The sequence below is a fragment of the Battus philenor genome, unplaced genomic scaffold (assembly GCF_028537555.1).
Source record: "Battus philenor isolate CCGP_79_NKW_IND1 unplaced genomic scaffold, ilBatPhil1.0.hap1 SCAF_19, whole genome shotgun sequence".
Taxonomy (NCBI): Eukaryota; Metazoa; Arthropoda; class Insecta; order Lepidoptera; family Papilionidae; genus Battus; species Battus philenor.
The window spans coordinates 7457184-7475831 of NW_027181681.1; the positions used below are offsets into that span (position 1 = coordinate 7457184).

Below are 18648 nucleotides of genomic sequence, written 5' to 3' on the forward strand. Positions count from 1 at the left end.
AGTCTTATGTGGGATGCATTTTTTTATCATTCACACCTTTTGTTTTTACCGATAATATTTTTTGCATTATCGTGAATAGTTTAAATACATATCGAATCAATGATTCAATTTAAAAAATAATTTGTATTGTACATACAATTAATTTTTTTTGGCATTAGGTTGTGCTCATCAGAGATGCGGGAAGATACAGCTACGCTGATAAAGATTAAGTAAATGTAGTAAATAGGCGTTGAAATGTGTTCTGTTACTCTGGGCTTCCTTGACAAGCTGACAGTCACCTAATGAGCTATGGAGAGAATTATGCTCGGGATTCCTCTACGAGATCGAATCAGTAGACTGAATCTGAGAATCTGTAGACAAACAGGGCAGGCCACACAGCACGCAGTCTTAATTCGCTGGGGTTCTAACGTTCTGAAGTAGTAAGGACCGCTAAGCGCAGCGTTGGACGTCCCTGCAAAAGGAGGACACACTACATTGTTTAAGTAATCCAAAAACACTACATGCCGGCCCAACCCAACCAGTCATTATGGAAATTTACGGAGGAGGCGTATATCTAGCCGTGGATGTACTACGGTTGCAATGATAATAATTATGAGATGGGGTTATATAGTGAGTTCTTATCAAGCACATCGCCTCGTCATACATTCTCGGACATTTCTGAATGCACCTTGAAGCTGGCATATGGTAGTCAAATAAAGTTCAAAAAGGTTTCTTTTCTCCTAAAAGTACATAAGTACGTGGAAGAGATGAACATTATAAAAAATTAGGAAATATTTACGTAAGAAACAAACATGTAACCAACAAACAACAGTTTACCTTTACAGTTTGAAGAGGCAATTGAACAGACAGACAAAACGGCAAATGAATAAATCATTGGAAATGTTGCGGTATTGTTATATACAAACATCAAAATGTTACTAGCGCTATGTAACAACTATAAACCCTTCTATTCTATAGCCTTGTGACAACAAAAACTTTGTTGGAATAAATTTTGCCTTATAATGCTTTACATAAAACTATAGTAACGATTTAAAACGTATGATTAGTAATAAATAATTCGAGCTATTAAACAGTTGAATATTTGCTGTCAAAACGTTTTTACTCTCTGAATAAATAAATCAACATTTGTTATGTATATAGTTCTTTAAAATGTACTTATTGACTGAAAAAATAGAAGTATTTTTGTTTTTCCTAGTTTCCGGGTATTTTTTTGAAACATAAACATTACTTCTATAAGAGATGAATACTTAAGGAAGTTCTCATCAACTTAACTCATCAAATTTAACAAAAACAGAACTAAAAGTTCAATTATATGATAAATAATGTATAGATAAATAAAATAAATCATTTATAAAAATATCGTAGGGAATATGATATTATGAAAAGTTATATATAAATCTTGAACGAAAACTATAAAATAAACTGTGGCCCATGAGGGGATCGAACCCGCGACCTTCGCGTTATTAGCACGACGCTCTAACCAACTGAGCTAATGGGCCGATGTTAATCGGAATGAAAATTTTAATAAAGTTTCTATAAATTGTAAACTCTACATTATTTAAATAATATATAACATTAAATACTATAAAATTAAACAATGTTATATTGATTTTTATTTCTATACAATTGTAACAAAATCATTAAATTTATCATTTATCTTATTGAGTAACTATTGAAAAACCACAAAGCTTCTCCAACAAAGCAAAGGAATCTAATAATAGCATATCAAAAACATTTAAAGAAATATAATTTTAATTTAGCGTCTTGTTGGATAAGTTTGTTTCTTATGTTGAGGATATACAACTAACCAGTCATTTGCTATTTCACGTCAAAAGGAGAATAAAAATGCATATGCAATAAAATTGAGTAATCAAAAATCTGTTATAATTTTAAATTTGTCAAATGACGGTTGCGTCTTAGAAAATGTACTGTGACATTTTATAATTTTTTTAAAAATTTTGACACGTGAAAATTTTTTGTGGCAAAGCCCCGCCGGCTTATGGCTGGTACAGCTGACGGCTGTTGGTGTCGAAACGTGGTTGAATAGCGTGAATAGGCCCTAGTTGGACCGATGACATATTCAAAGTCACGAAGGTTGCTGGACGCAGCGCAAGGCCGGTCATTGCGGCGATCTTTGGGGGAGGCCTCTCTTGCGGCGTCTATCGGCTGATCTGATCGAACGAATGAATCTAATGTCAACGAATGAGTAATGTTATAATTTCTTCATTCGAAAACAATTACTTAAAATTATATGTTTAAAGCTATTAATTTCCGTATGATTTCTCCAAGTAAAATAATAATCTGCTCACAAGAGCTATCATAGTCGTGAGAGTTGTCCGATTGCATATCTGTAAGTTACGATTACGTATCGATGTCTTGTTCGTTTTATCGATTATGTTATTCTGTGGTGGCGGAGTTTTTACATTGTTGAGATACAACATCGTAAGCCATAATAACAGTACGGTAGCATCATTCAATGTCTATTGCTGTAATTTCCTGTACAGAAGATAAATGTTTATTTATTTATGAGCCTATCATTAATATCCAGTTAATAAGGATATATACTTAATTTAGTCATGTTTTAATGCATTTATTTAGCTATATAATTTGTATCACTTCGTTTATTATTCTAAATCATATAAGTACCGAAAGATGTCGCTGTACTTAAATAAAATTATCACTTTGACGACTTTACATTATATAATTGATTTAAAACATTTTGAATGTTAAAAAACAAAAAATGTCCAAAAAGGTCTCTCTTCCTTAATAGTAAGAACATCAAGCAAAAATTACAAAATAATTAAACCCAAGACATTGGTTAAGATACGCATGATCATGATAAGAAATAAATAGCGCGTGCACTTTATTCTTAAAGAAGTTTGTATTAGTAAAAGAGTTTATAAAAAGTTTTTACAGCCCATTAATTATTTCCTTTTTACGGTAGGAAATCGAGTTTTCTAGCCATAAAATTAAAGAAAAAAGACTGTGTTGTTCGGTTTATTCTTTGTCATGCCAATCTTATCAACGAGAACCTCTGTATATGTACTATATATATAACTTTTTATGCTATCTATATATATATTTGACAGTCTTGCCAACCTAGGGAAAGAAAATAACTGTCTTCCTAATGCCCAGAAGTTTTAAATGACAATTTTATCTTACTTTTTGATCATAGTTTACACATGTTAAGCCGTATTGAGTCGTCGAAAAATATTGAATGGCGGCCGATTCATACCGAGCCTATTGGAAATCAATGATTGCCGAAATAGTTATGATATATTAAAAAAAAAACATTACAATTTCGAAAAGTTTGTCCGTATAGTATTGCGTATAAATTATATTACCAGTTGTGCACCGCTTTGCAAAATTTCTCATTTGTCCATACATAATAAACGAGTGTCACTGGTTACAGGGCGGTCACGTCGCGTTTTACTCGTAAACTAACACCTTTGTACGTTAACAACTTTCTTTAAGAGACGTTAAATGCAATCTAAGCGTTGCGTCATAACATAGAAGTATTTACAACCAGCCGTTCTAGGAACACATATGAATAAAGACTATACATAATACTAAAAATATTTCCTTATGTTTATTAATATTTTCAAATTACTTTTCTTTGATTTGATTAGTTTCGCGCTAAGACATTGATTGCTAAAATGAATATAGATTTAATAATCTTTCTAATATTTAAGAATGGCGTACAATAGACTTAGTTTTGAAGTCTCGTTTTATAACTTTCACATTATTATTCGTAACCTGTGTTTATAATATAGAACCTCGGTTACTATATCGGCGTTTTGTAAATAAAAATGTTGAAAAATTATTTACGTGACCTCGGCAATTGCTTGAAAATATTAGAAAATAAAAACCGCACAAATATTTGTCCGTTTAGCCTAAATTCTAGGCTTCCCAATCTGGTGAAATAGTAGCGGCCCAAGCCATCGAGCTTCGCTATTTCAAAAGATGTTGACGCCATGTCGTCTCAAATCCGCGGTGGCTGCAAATGCCATTCAGGCAGCAGTCTGATCAAAAAAAGGGCATGTTAGGATTACGTTCAGTGTCTGATATACTTACAGTGTATAAAATAGAAAACTTGTTTTTGTAAGTGCTTGCTGTTTGTAATTAATAAGTAATCACTTTATATATTTGTATAAAGTAATCACTCAAAAACATCATTTTTTCTTTTATTGAAATGCGACAGGCCTTTTGCATTAGAGCAGCTAGTAATAAGTTAGGGTGGAGGAAAAAGGTTTATTCCATGATCGTGACATTCTTGCTAAGCAGAAGAATTATAAAACATTTTAATTTTGTAACTGTGCGAGCTGCAAGAAACGCTGCTACGGGTTTTACCCTTTTTTATAACCAATTGCCTGTAGCAATCGAATGCGTATTTAAAAGGTCTGCAAAAAGGTATTCATTTTTTCCACCGAAATATTATTTATTGAAAACATACAAATGAAAGTAAGATAATAATATGTGTATTTGTTACGGTGTTACACTTAGTTTTTCATATTTAGTGACAGTAAACACTTACGATAATATTACGAAAATGAAAAGGAAATTTGTGCGTTTATCGAGTCACAGATAATCTTTCAGTGCCGTATGGGGCTCGCGAGCTTCAAGTTGACCTTCCCTTGTATGTACAATTCAAGTTTACATGCAATTTTTCAAGATAGTTTGCTCTAAAGAGTGAAGTGATTTTATTATACATATAATTATACGAGATTAGACTCTTTATAATGGAATCGAGGAACGCATTTTTCCATATTTTATCATTTAACAATGTTTTTCTATTATCATACGAAGTATAAAGGTAAATTTTTATAGTTAATATATAATTTAATATAAAATTCGTCAAACTTGGGTGCCACCACCTGTAATCCAATCCTCCGGGAAAATTGACACACTGGACCATCCGGATAACGGACGATAATAATACAAATTTATGCTTATAAAGCAAATTGCAGTCAATCAAAAACTAGCCTTACTCGCCGGCGAGAAGGGTTAAAATATACAGGCGAGAACAATCCTCGATCATCCCTTCTTCTCCTAGTAGTAACGCTTTCCAAAGGGGTGGTAATGTTACAGATAATAACAACCGATCACGAAAAGCTTCGTTAGAATGCTAAACCCATATTGAGTGAGCCAAAGCCGAACTCCCCTCTAGAATTTTAAGATCTAGATCACTTACGTCCGGTCACTCCATGGAGCGTCCGCCTAAGTGATCTAAGAGCTAAACAGCCTTCTAATCCGATAATGTATATATGTGTAATGTATGTAGGCCTGAACTGAGGTGGCCGAGAGGCTTTCTCTTAGGCCTAGCGCTTTCCGCGCTCTGCTCATTTAAGCCCGCCAAAAAAAATATTGTGATACCAAAAAATTAAACTGTTCATACTAATTGAACACAATTTTGTTATCAGTGGTCATGTTTTACTGAGAATACTATACATGCACTGTGAAGACGGACAGTTTACAAAGACATAATAACATTTTTTAAAGTGCAAAATACATGAAAGTGTAAATAAAAAAAGTTTGGTTTTTATTACACTTTTTATTTTTGGATTATATAAGTAGTTTCACTGTCTAATTTTAAAACATGTTTGAAATTAATTATGTTAATATCATTAATTAAAAATAAATTGATGGTATGTAATCTATTAACATTTTCACAACCTATTTCCATGGGTAGCGTGGCCGAGCGGTCTAAGGCGCTGGTTTAAGGCACCAGTCTCTTCGGAGGCGTGGGTTCGAATCCCACCGCTGCCAATTGCTTTTTCTTCCTGAAAGAAAATCATAGTACGTCTTTAATTTTTATTACAATACTAGTATGCTAATATTGCAAAGAATTACACCTTTCGACTGATAATAATGTTTTATTAATCAAAATTAATACAAAAGGCGATAATGTTTTTATCTCGTTGACAAGAGGTATAGTTCAATGTTACGTCTCTAAATATATTATTGTATTGCAGTAATCGTTCCATATTTTAATGCATTAAAACTGTTAATAATCAAAATTTTAAAATTAAAATTAACTAACATTATTTTGATATTACGATGATTCAAAAAAATATGAATTTGTTATTAATATTAACCATTGTTATTCCTATATTTACATCAAGTAAAAATTATAACAGTACAAATTCGATACATGACTAGGATAATCTGATACATGCACATATGTGATTAGTAAACGAATTTTTAAGCTATTTAAAATCACTCTTTTGTAGGCAACTATGTACTACATGTATTTATAAATTAAATTATCATATAATACATTGAAGAAATTTATTAAACAAAAACTTGTAAGAACAACCTATTACAGAGTGAAGGATTTTACAAACGACAACAAAAAAACGGTGTGCGTTTGATGTGGGCTTGTCTTAAATTAGGGCGCGTATGGAACCTTCAGTTAAATAGAAGTATGCCGTTATACGGGAGCTTAATATGCTTCTACTTTTTCCAAATTAGGCTCATCTCTTCTGTCTGTTAATAATCTTAAGCGGATAATATTATGAATGAATGAATAAGAGCCTTAATTATTTTATAAACGAGGTATGAAATAGTTAAGGTTATTATACACAAAGATCAGCATGTGTTATTCAATGGACACCTGCATATTAAAAGTGTTAGCATACCTTTTAGTCTTTTGTTTGCGTCAAAAACTAAAACTATAGAAAATAAGTCGGTCATTTTCTATTCTTCGTTAGACTATTCGACAATTTTTTAACAGAAAATGTATTACTCAAATGTCTTTAAAATGTAATAAAAAGGATTCCTGCTGTAACAAATATAAATAGAAATATTCGATTCATCTTTTTTAAAGTTATAAATTATTTTTGACGGAACAATCAAACGTTGCACTCAAATCATTGCAACACATCAATAACTATTCACATACAACACGAGTTCTAACAACCTGCATTGAGCATTGTCGCACGTAACAACTGAATTTTAATTTTCATCTTGTACGGCACGGTAAAACGATATGACGGGCATCAATCACCATCAATTCGTAGATATTTTTAATTTGCCGCGTATGTTGAATTGAATTTAATGGCGGCGTATCCCCGTGCGATATGTGCCCGGAGATGAGCAGGTGTCTGTTGCGTTCGCCGTCATTTATTCGACACGCGTGGCGACGGCGACACGCGTACGCCCCGGGAGCACGTCCTCACGGAAAATCCGCGCCGGCAAACCAATATCCGCACATATAAATAACAGTTATATATAATATAAATAAATAAGTAACTGCAATTAAATAGTGCAAATTTAAATGACATTTTGTGACCCAAGGAATAGTGGACTTATGTGAAGATATTTAAAGAATGTACGAATTTTATATTCAACATGTTTTACATTTCCAAATGAATATACAGAACACCGTCAAATCCACATTAGTCTCTTAGGTAAGAGATACGTTTTTATTTATTAAAATATAAGATACATTTTTATTAAATCTATGTATGCGGAAAAAAAAAAAAATAAACACTTTCATTTAGAAATGTACTGTTATCGCTGTTGCTTATTATATTATGAGCTAATTTAAAATTTAAATTCTTGGTGAAATTTTAAACGTTATGCGAAAAGATAAGAGAAAGTGATGTCAATTTTCAATTTAAAACTAATTTTGAAAAATTGATTTTACGGCGTAGAGAAAGGCAAACTCATATATTAATCAGAATTTATTATATGCCACATTAATAATTCATTTAAATAATAACTAGATAGTTTTTTAAAACCTTATAAGCGTGTGTATTGGCCATTAGCAATAAATAAATAATTGTTTAGAGCTTGTCCCACTCTTGTGTATGGAATACTTGGGAACTCTCCCGATAATATTGTTCCAGTGGTTTCCCACAACACGGCGTAATAAAAAGAATAGCTCTCTATAATAAGTAGAGATAATTGATGCGCTACGTATAACAGAATGCACATGCAGTGATTGTGAATTGTAAATTCTTTACTATACAATGTAGCGCTTTTTATCGTTGTTATTCACGTTTTGTGTAGATTTTACGGTAAAAAATTGTCTAATGTATATTTCCGTCTACATTAGATCTTTGATAACAGTTTAGCGTATTTAAATTACGAAAACTCAATTAGATTTTAGGTGATTTTATTTCCAAATTTTTTTAGTTGAGATTTAATTATTGTGTTTTGAGCAAAGAACATTCTGATATGTAAAAGATAAAAAATTGAAAATGAACTTTGCAGTTATGTATTTTTTTATGTTAGATGGAGGCATACCGCGTTTTAATCTAAAAAAAGTCATAATAATCGTTTTTAAAATATAACCTCTTTTATATTTTGGCGTATTAAAATGCTCTGTGTCCGTTTCCATTTTTAACTTTACCGAGTATGAGACGACAAATCCCTAAGGTGTTTAGCCTAAACTTAAGCAGAATTTTATCTTTGTTTTTTGGTTTCGGGGAAAATCTTTTAGATGTTCTAGATACCCTGCTCTAGAGGGAGGACAAGGTTATGTGGAATTCCTACCCACTAAAAGTTTTTGGTGGTTATCTTTGGTATCTTTGAAGGGGCCGCCGGAATTCCTACAGAATTCGCAGATGAAAGCACATACAAAAGCATATAAAAGTCTTTTTATATGCTTTTGCATGCTGATGTGTCTACATACAGGAGGAAGCTAAATCTTCTCCGGCATCCTACCTGTGACACAGCAACACGAGATCCTTTTGCGTTGCTGCCCTCCCCGCTTTAAGTGGACAATGAAGGACTCCACCCTCGATATACGTGAGCCAGACGCCCATTTTATTCGCTTTTCACGACAGGCAGGTGAGACCTTAGACCTATTCTAATGAACACGAATTAAGGGGTTGAACCGAGCTTAACCGATAGGTTCGTTTAAGAACCTTGGTTCGGGCCGTTGTCTCCTTTATTAGTGGATTTTAAGACTCCTAAGCTTTTAGATCGCTTAGGCAGATACTCTTGACTTGAAACGCGTGTAGCTTTGACAATTGAGGGGCTGAATTACGGTTCTATTGGTTATTGCTATTGAATTATCGAAGATATTTTTAAAGCTATCATTAGTATCGATTTGGAAAACGTTAGCACTGCGATAAAAACTATAAGAACTTCAGCATGGCTTTTTTCGTTAATAGCGGGAAAAGTTACCACGAGTGCGGAGCTATTATTATTTAGATTCTATGCTGTTGTCACATAAACTGGGATGCCGAAAATGTGTCTCCCTTAGCAGTCAGGCAAGTTCATGAATCGTATTTAAAATTTGCTAATCAGCTTCAGTTAGGCCTTAACTGACGCAGAGTTTAGGTGACACGCAGGGCAAGTTCCGATGTAATGCCTGTTTAAAGAATCAGACTAAACCACGAAGCGCCTATGGCTCTTTGCATGAATATGTTATGTCCTGTAGTCTGGATATAGTACGCGGTGAAGCATGCGCTAAGACCGGGCTTGCGTATCTCATTATCGAGCGAAGTACCGACTTGTAGATTATTGGCAAGGGCAATTAACTAATTTCCTCTATGAGAGGAATAGTGGCTTAATACCAAGGCCGCTGTGTTCCTTACTCGGTGGACGCGCGGACTGAAGAAGCGAATTTATTGTCAAGAATGATTTGCTGTTGAAATTAATGAAATTTAGTTAAGCTATCTATTTCTTAAATTATTTAAATAATTTTTCGCTTATTATTTTTATCAAATAAAACTACAATTTCCGTTTGATAAAACAATAAATAACGAATATGATAAATCAATGTATTACAAAGACCACATCATTTATTATTTATATAATTTTATGTGATATTCATAATTTTGATATACGACTATGCAGTGTTACGGTATCTCTGTTCTTAAAAGATATTGTTGGCAGAGTGAATACGTCCAAAGAAGGCCATCTTGTCTTGTGCATACCGCTGCATCTGTAAGAGTACAGTTGTTTTATATGTATTACAAGAATTACTAAAATCTGAAATCGTCTATTTAGACATATATGAGTACATATAAGAACCATCCTTCAGACCGTTACATTTTTTAAAATATTTAATTTTAGTTTGAACTTTTTATTTGGGTTGGACATGTTACCTCCACTGTGACGATCATATATGTTCGAGATTCAGAAATCATTGTGGAGAAGTAACACCAATCTGCTAAATCGTTTAGCCGATTCATAGGTTCTAATAAAATAGATTGCTCCATGGCGACATCGTACGGGCCAAATTTCCATTACCTCGACAGTGATTTTTTTTACTTCGATTCTTTGTATATTCATCAACATATGATGCACATTTTTCTCACAAAGCGTGAAATTTTTCATGTTTTACCTTAACTGAAAAAGGTTTTAATGAAAAAAGTTACTAGAACTTTACAACTTTTACTAATTTTTTAGTTAAATTCTAGGCTACTAATTTATGAATAATATTTATTAGTCATACACTTATATTTCATTATTATTGGGCACGATTCACGTAAAATAGGAATAGTTAAAAAATTACAACTCTTATTATTAAACTATGTAGCCTAATAACAGCTGCTAAAATAAAAAAAACAAAATTCAATCAAATTGAAATTACCTCTCATTTGTATTCAGATTTTCATTACAAGTAGTTGACTCGCCATGCTCCTTCGCTCATGATATATATGTACATATATATACACACATATAAACATATATAAACATGTATATAAACAAAATTATAACAGAATTTCTTCACTTTTTACTTACATAATATAAACAATATTCCAACCAAAAAAGGCATATTTTACTTTAAAAATATTATAACAAATGAAAAAGTCTGTGATAACATCGTTTTTGTGACAGTTGTATACAGAAGTGATTAAGACTCTTGAAATATTTACATGACAACGACATTAACATTTATAAATTTTAATATATAATTTATGAAAGAAGCGATTGTTTGCAAATAAATTTGAACTCTAGCATTTGAGACATTCAGTAACTCACTTGGCATACTTTCGCTAATTAGTTGCCTCGAAACAGATTCATAACACGTAGTTAGCATGGAGGTAATAGTTAGCGGACATATCCTTCCCTTGTCCTTGTTTCTTCACGAGAAGGAACCAATGGTCGGCTTGACGTGGACCTGTTTACCTATTTGGACTGATTGTTGATAGCCTATAGATTATGGGAAAGATCTACTGAAATCAATTTCTTAACTCCAGTTGTAAAAGTGGTAGCATAGAACTTAGTCCTTAGCTTTTGCTACTAAGAGCATAAGGAAAGTTTTTGTTTTTAAATTTATTGGGTTTTATTTATAAAAAGCGCACCATATATTGTTATGCATAATGAACTAGTATATATTTTGATGAACATGCTTTCTGGAGGCATTTACAATATTCATTACATCATAAAATAATATGTAAATTTTAAATTGTTTAAAGCATATAATAGCAAAAAAAAAACTTTGACAAAAAATCTTTTCCATTTAAAATGTTTCTTTTTTCAAGCCCATCGACATAACTTTGAGATAATTATTAGACCTGTAAAGTGTAAGGAGCACTCTCCTTACACTCTACAGGTCTTGTTTCTTATTAGAATTCGTAGAGAAGTCCTGATCATAGCCCTCTCTATAGCTCGTTGAGCGACTGCAACCTTGCTAATGAAGCCCGAAGTAATAATAAGATATATTATAAATATAACAGCACGAATCGAAAAAAAAAGCTTCAATAAAGCATATCTGTCCCCTAATCCAACTAGACAAGTAAGTGACTTGAGGATACGAAATATCTGACTCAGTAAAATTTTAGTTCCCAGGCTGAGGAGTTTTGATTTGGTTACAGTGGATGATTAAAAACAAACTATCCGAAGAAACTTTTCTCTTCTGAGAAATAATAGACATCCTCACCAAGTAGTTATATCTGTAAAAAGTCGCTTAACGTTATAAGTTGAAGTACGCACTTATAATTGAAACACCTTAACCGTTTATTTGATACAGCGTAACCGCCTTCTGACGTGCTTCGACCAATGTGGCCAGCATAACGGTGTCGCGAGGTGTCGCACTCCCCACTTAACTTGACTGCCTCATGTAAATGCCAAGTGCCGCCAAGAGGGTGGATAATTTAATGACCGTCTAGTTAAACACTTGAGATACATCGCTGAGGTATCTATGGATTTAAACTTACAAAAAATGAATCGTTAGTTTCGAACTGTGAGCTCACGTTAATAATAACTGTAGTTTATTATAGCTTGATGTTCCATCAATTTATAGGAATTTTCGATTCTGGATAAATATAAATAATAAATAAATAATAAATAAATAAATCTGTCCCGGTAAATCAAGCTTTCGATATTGTTTATTAATCTATACATTTCTCTGCAAAGTGTAGGTCGTTCATAGTTTCCTAAATAAATAATTGCGATCTTTATAAAAGTATATACAGTAAAGTCGTTATTAATTTTGATATGTAGTAATCCTTTTAAAAAAATGGTTTTGCTGACTATACTATCATTACGTTATTAAATTTTTTGAAATCATTGATTTTTACGTAATGAGTACGATACATTAATTCACAGTAAATTAGCTTTACATTCACTCCTTTAAAACTTTTACAACTATATTCAAACACCCTATATATAGGAATTGAAACAGGATTGCCAACGTGTGTTTTCTGAACCAATTTTGAAGTGAAGAGTTACTGGATATCTTATATAAGATCGTACGTTTGTCATTTAAGATAGCGATGTCAAAATGATCTGGGATTGGTTTGTAAGTTCTCTAAATATAAAATGTTAAGCAAACTATTCCTCGCAGTTGCAATAGAACATTAACCGTATATGTATATTTTTGATTTAACACAAAAAAGAATAACGTTAAAAGTAACAGAAATTTTGAATTAATTTTACAACTCCAATCTATAATATTTTAGTATCAGGTCAAATCGACTTTCGCGGTTTTAAAATATCTTTGCATATGCATATCTATTAAGGTTTAACAGGGTAATTACGTATAACCAGAATCGATAGATTTATGATTCTAATATTATTTAAATTGCGAAAAATATGATTGGTTCTTTATATGAGGAAAAAAGTGTTATTAAAAACATTAAGCGCTGTTTTTATTATTCTTCTCACAAAACTTAGGAAAGACATTATTAATTTGTTTCTAATGTTGATGAAATTAATAAATAATTGAATTTCATTTAATGATAACCTATTTATAGTTGATTTTAATTTTTTAAGTAAAGTAAAATTACATTTCTTTTTAATATAAGTACTTCATTAGTCACAATATGGTTCTAATTAAAATTCATTTCTATTGATATTTCAAAGAATTTTTTTCTTATACTGTGAAGGACATACAAAAATATAAACTGGTTACATGAATTCTAATTTGTTGCTAAAAGTAGAATCCCACAGTACCGGAATATTTGACTGCTAATTTATATAAGGAAAGAATCCATTTGTACATATTTTACAATACTGACTATTTTAAAATTCAAGTTTAAAAGAAATTATTACACACGTTGTGCCAGAACGGTTATCAACGAGTTATTTTAATATGATATGATAATACGAATGAAGCAGAACATTGGGATACAAAATGCTCATCGTCTTGGGAAGTTTAGTCTCATTAGTCGAGTTTATCAAGCTATACGCTACTTAAACCGGAAAATAATGGTCGCGAACTAATGCTTAACGGACAAATAAGATTATCATACGGCCTATTATAAAATAAACATATCACTAGTTATTTTGAAAAATAAAAATGATATGCAAAATTATTAAACTTTTTTAATACATACAGCGTAATACCAATTTTTAAGAAAAGATTTTTTTAAGGACTGAGCTAAATGTATCCAACAGGATTAACGACAAGCCCGTGTCTTCAAATTTCTCTAAAATAATTCAAAATTTAAAAAAAATCTTCGAATCTTTATTCAAGTAAATTATAATATCACCCCTGCAAATGAGTAAACTAAATAAATCTAAGTAATATCATTAAAAACTGGATAGGCCAATATGTGTATATACAAAATAAATAATTCATAAATGTGATCTACTACTTTAGACTGTATGACTATACTGTGCAATGCTAAACTTTTAGACTATATTAAAATATATATTTCGTAATTTATTGACAATCAGTTTTAAATAATCCTCATTCCTCATAGAATAGATTACATCTCTCATTGAAGTGAAGATGATTCTAGCACCTATTCGGATAAAAAATGCCTGTGACTTGAGAAGAACAGGCAAAAGAAACTTAACCAGAATATATGTTTCTTAAAATAATATCAAATTACAAATTAATTTATATTGAAAAAGACTAAGGGACAAATATATATATATGTATTAAAAGTTTCCTTCTACGACGCTATTTACAATGTGGTGATACTTAGAACACAAACGTTCATATTAATATTTTTTTAAATATAGCAGTATAGTCTCAAATTTATCTGGGTCCCTGTTGTAAAACTGTAGCACCTAGCGCCGGATAAAAGGGCGGGCAATAAGGGTGATATATTTTGAAGGGCACCGACATAAACATATATGTTTTTAAATTTTGTCAATTAAAATTGTTTATTTATAATAATACAGATTTTGATTTTTTATTTACAGTAAATTGCATTATTCTTGGATTTCCAAAAGGAAAACTATACTTTAAATAAATGTTATTATAGAATTCAGGAGTTTTTAGTTAATCGAAATGTATGGAACTTGGTCTTTTGACTCATTTACATGGTTAATATTATAATGTATACATTGAACATTGTTAAATTTTAATTAAAAAGATCAACGGTTGAGTGTCTGACCGGCTCTTCTTATCAGATTAGTTTAAAGTTAAAATAATTGTCGATTCATGAGTGCGCGTAAATGCGTACCTGAAAAAAAATATTTTGAATTTGAATATTAAACCTTATTACAGGCCCTGGTGGCGTCTGCAAAAAGATTTACTATTTCGATGAAGTCTAGTCGTAGGTGATAAACCGGGAAAAACGTGTAACGCGCTTGATCCCGCCGCGCTATTCAAATTATCATGAAATAATTAAAACGAACGTTCCGCACGCGCGCTGTCCGTTACTATCGTACGGCGATTATGGTCAATTCGGTAACGGAATCTCGTAGGCGCACTCGGATAACGGAGGGTTAAGACACGCGATTTTCCGTACTCTAAACCTATCGTAATGAACCCATTAGCAGCGGTAGTCCGTCATATTTTTATTAAAGCTGTTGTACTTTGCATTTTATTAACAATAAACGAATCGATAATAATCGATATAATTTTATAGTATTGTTGGTACGTCTATCATTTCGCACTAGTGTAATTGTAGTTTCATCGAGACATTATTAACATAACTGTTACAAAATATTCAGTTTCTATTAGATGTAATATTGATTTTTTATAGTGTATTTTCAAAAAAAAATCAAAACGTAAGAAGATAAATTATTTCTAAAATAACTTCTGTCGTAAAGTATATTTTTGTTATCATATAATTCATAATGTGTTTGTTTGACAGTTTCGTAAGAAACTTAAAAGCAAACTATCGGTTATAGAAAGTTCAATACATTAAAAGCAATTTATAATAAATTATTATTTAACATAATTTATTATAATAAAAAAGAGAGGTAAAACAATTTGCTTTACTCTTAATGTTTCTATTAATATTGTATAAAGTCCTTTTTAATATCATCAATAAAGTATTTCTTTTAATTAATTTTTTTTTCCTGCTAAAACCTTTTTGTATTATAAGATGGTATCGATGCAGGACTTGAAGAAATTATTAAAAAGTTGATATTTAAATTGATTTTAATTGAAAAATTTAAATATTATGTCATAGTACTATTCAACGTCACAATTCACACACGTATACGTCATTTCAGCTTATAGATGCCTACTGTAAGGCATAGGACTCCTCCAAATATATTTATGTTGTGTAGATACATAATCGCTACGCTGAGTAGGCGGGTTGGCGATCGCAGTGTGCCATCATGGTACGGAGCCCATCTTCTGAAAAATTATTTGTGTGAGCAGTAGCAATCCTAAACAATTAATGCACAAAGTATTAATTATGAAGGATTCGATAGCAAGTATCTATCCTCTACCGCTGGGATACCTCGATATTCACATACGTATATAATAAATATAGTAAAAATGAGTTCATTGTTTGGAATTAATTTTTTGATACATATTGTGTAGTAATATTTACATTACGTAATGCTTAAAACAATTTTATGTATATGTATATATTTTTATATGTTTATATTGTCAATATATAGTAACATTTATAGTAAAGTACTGTAAATGTTATATCAATGGGATAAAGCATAAAGAAAATTTAATTTTACGTTCTATTTATTGTATTGAAAATAAATCTTTATAAATGGTCACATCATATGACAACGTCGAATCGAAGAAAGATCTTTTGTTGAAAGATATCTCCAATGCCATTACAACGGTCAACGGAATGATGCGACTAAACAATATATAGTAACATTATCTACTCTTTTAGTCAGTATATTACGTGTAATAAACTTTACAAAAACCATCGAGTGTCTGACAATAATTTGTAACTGTAAATATTTAGTCATTATGCTCAGGTGCACGTATATTATATCAATACATTTTTAGTTGACTATTTTTAATACTGTGTTTAAAACATAAACTTTTATATATGAAATAGGTAATAATGTAATTAATCTTGTCTTTGGTCTTGTAATATCCCTATAGTGTACGATTCGGTGTATACTATTGTGTATTGGGATCCGATTTGTGAATGTTATATATCAGAAGGCACTGAAGGTAGGCCGCTTCTAACTGGTCTTAGGAATGAGAAATAGAACATTTATGGGAAAGGCCTATCTCCAGCAATGCACGTCAACGCAGAAATAACGATGATGATACATGGAGTGAAGAAAAATTAGGTGGTATTTACCTTTTTATTTCTTTCTAAGGGAACATTTGGAAGCAGAACGAGTTTTGTTTTGGTTTTTCAAAGGAGCCCCTAGTACGTGAAGAGGATTTTAGTACGCAAGGTTCGGTAATTGAACTAGTGAGCTATAACATCGTGTATCGTCAGTCTTAAATTGCTGTTAAAATAGAATGTAAAATTATCCAGTTTTAAATTATTAAAGTTAGCACTCTGATATTAATATCCATTAAGTAATTTTGAGAAAAGAGTATTTTAAAAATTCGCAGTTAATATATTATAAGTATATACACTATACTCATAAATCAGCACATAATTCACTTGAAAAACACCGTTCCAAAAATACATACATCGATGGATTTTATGACGACAGTAAAGCGGTTAACAAGAAGTAACATACGACTAGTTTTACAGCTCGACCGGCACGCGGCTCCATTTAAGTAAACTAATAATTTAGTGTTTAATAATTGTTTAAAGTATTGATTTAGTGGCAACAGTAATGTGCGATCACGTTCGAACCTACGCTAGAGTTAAGAAAGACATAACGTGGGCACGACACACGCGGCTCGCATAATATTACTGCACACAGGGTCCGTACAATACTAAGTAATAATTACACACTAATTAGTTTACCTTTTACTTGGTATTTTATAAGTACTTAAAGAATATGTGACATTGCTCAAACAATTATAGAATTATTGATTTTTTTGTAAGTATATCATCATAATCACAATAATTTCGGCGGTAGGATGTCCACTGCTGGACATATTCTCTCCCATCATTATCATCATCATCATCATCATTTCAATCTGATAGACGCCCAGTGAAAACTTTGGGCTTCCACCAAAGATCGCCAAGGTGCGGCTGAGACCGGAGTGTTGTGACATTGAACTAGATGATCACGGCCCCCTTCCTCGTAATATATGTATATATATATATATATATATATATATATATATATATATATATATATATATATATATATATATATAAATCGTTTTTTGTAAAACAAGCGCTAAAACTAATAACGTTTACGCACTCAAGCAATTCAATATACACATAATTATTCGGTGTTTCACAGGAAAAATGTTTATGTATATGTATTATATATATATTCTACCAAAATGGTTTAGTAATCTTTAACTTAATAATTAGTCAAAATATAAGCAAATGAAAGCGTTTTTCGAGAATTGTTTCTGAAATATATGAGACATTACTGTTGACATGATTAACATCCATCTACCAGCGTTTGACGTTTTACTAAATGTAAGGGAGAACATTTCCTGTATATACAAATATTTCCTGTATATACTCAAAATGTGGCTGTGACCAAATGTTCACAAGTGGTGATGATCAACCAGTATACATGGCGTGGGTAGATTGCCCACTATGTTCATGCATATAATCAAGGTCGCTGGATACGGACAGTGCAAGGCCGATCATCTTGGCGGTCTTTGGCCTATGCCGTGCAGTCGGCTTCAATCTGCTATCATAATAGTGGTAATATTGATGATGACGTCTAAACTTAAAATAAACAAGGGTTGTTGTTTATTGAAATGTGCCCGTAAATGTGTATTTACTTTACAGTAACTTAAAGTTAGCGTATTAATTAACAATGAAAAAGGAAAAGGGACATTTACGAGTTAAAGTACAAAAAGTAAAGAATGCTGTACATATTTAGATAAATAGAAGTAAGCCTTTGCATTTTCTATTTCGTCTTATTAAAATGCAGACAGAGTCGAAATACAACTCACTGTGCAGTCATTATGTCTTGATCGTGTAT

The 18648-nt window shown here is 31.6% G+C and overlaps 2 non-coding genes across 2 annotated transcripts; one reads left to right on the forward strand and one right to left on the reverse strand.

The window, feature by feature from the left end:
• Positions 1-1425: 1425 nt before the first annotated feature.
• Positions 1426-1499, reverse strand: TRNAI-AAU (transfer RNA isoleucine (anticodon AAU)). The gene has a single exon. It is a non-coding gene; the product is annotated as a tRNA-Ile (tRNA).
• A 4185-nt stretch (positions 1500-5684) lies between these two features.
• On the forward strand, positions 5685-5766 carry TRNAL-AAG (transfer RNA leucine (anticodon AAG)). Its single transcript has one exon. It is a non-coding gene; the product is annotated as a tRNA-Leu (tRNA).
• Positions 5767-18648: the final 12882 nt, after the last annotated feature.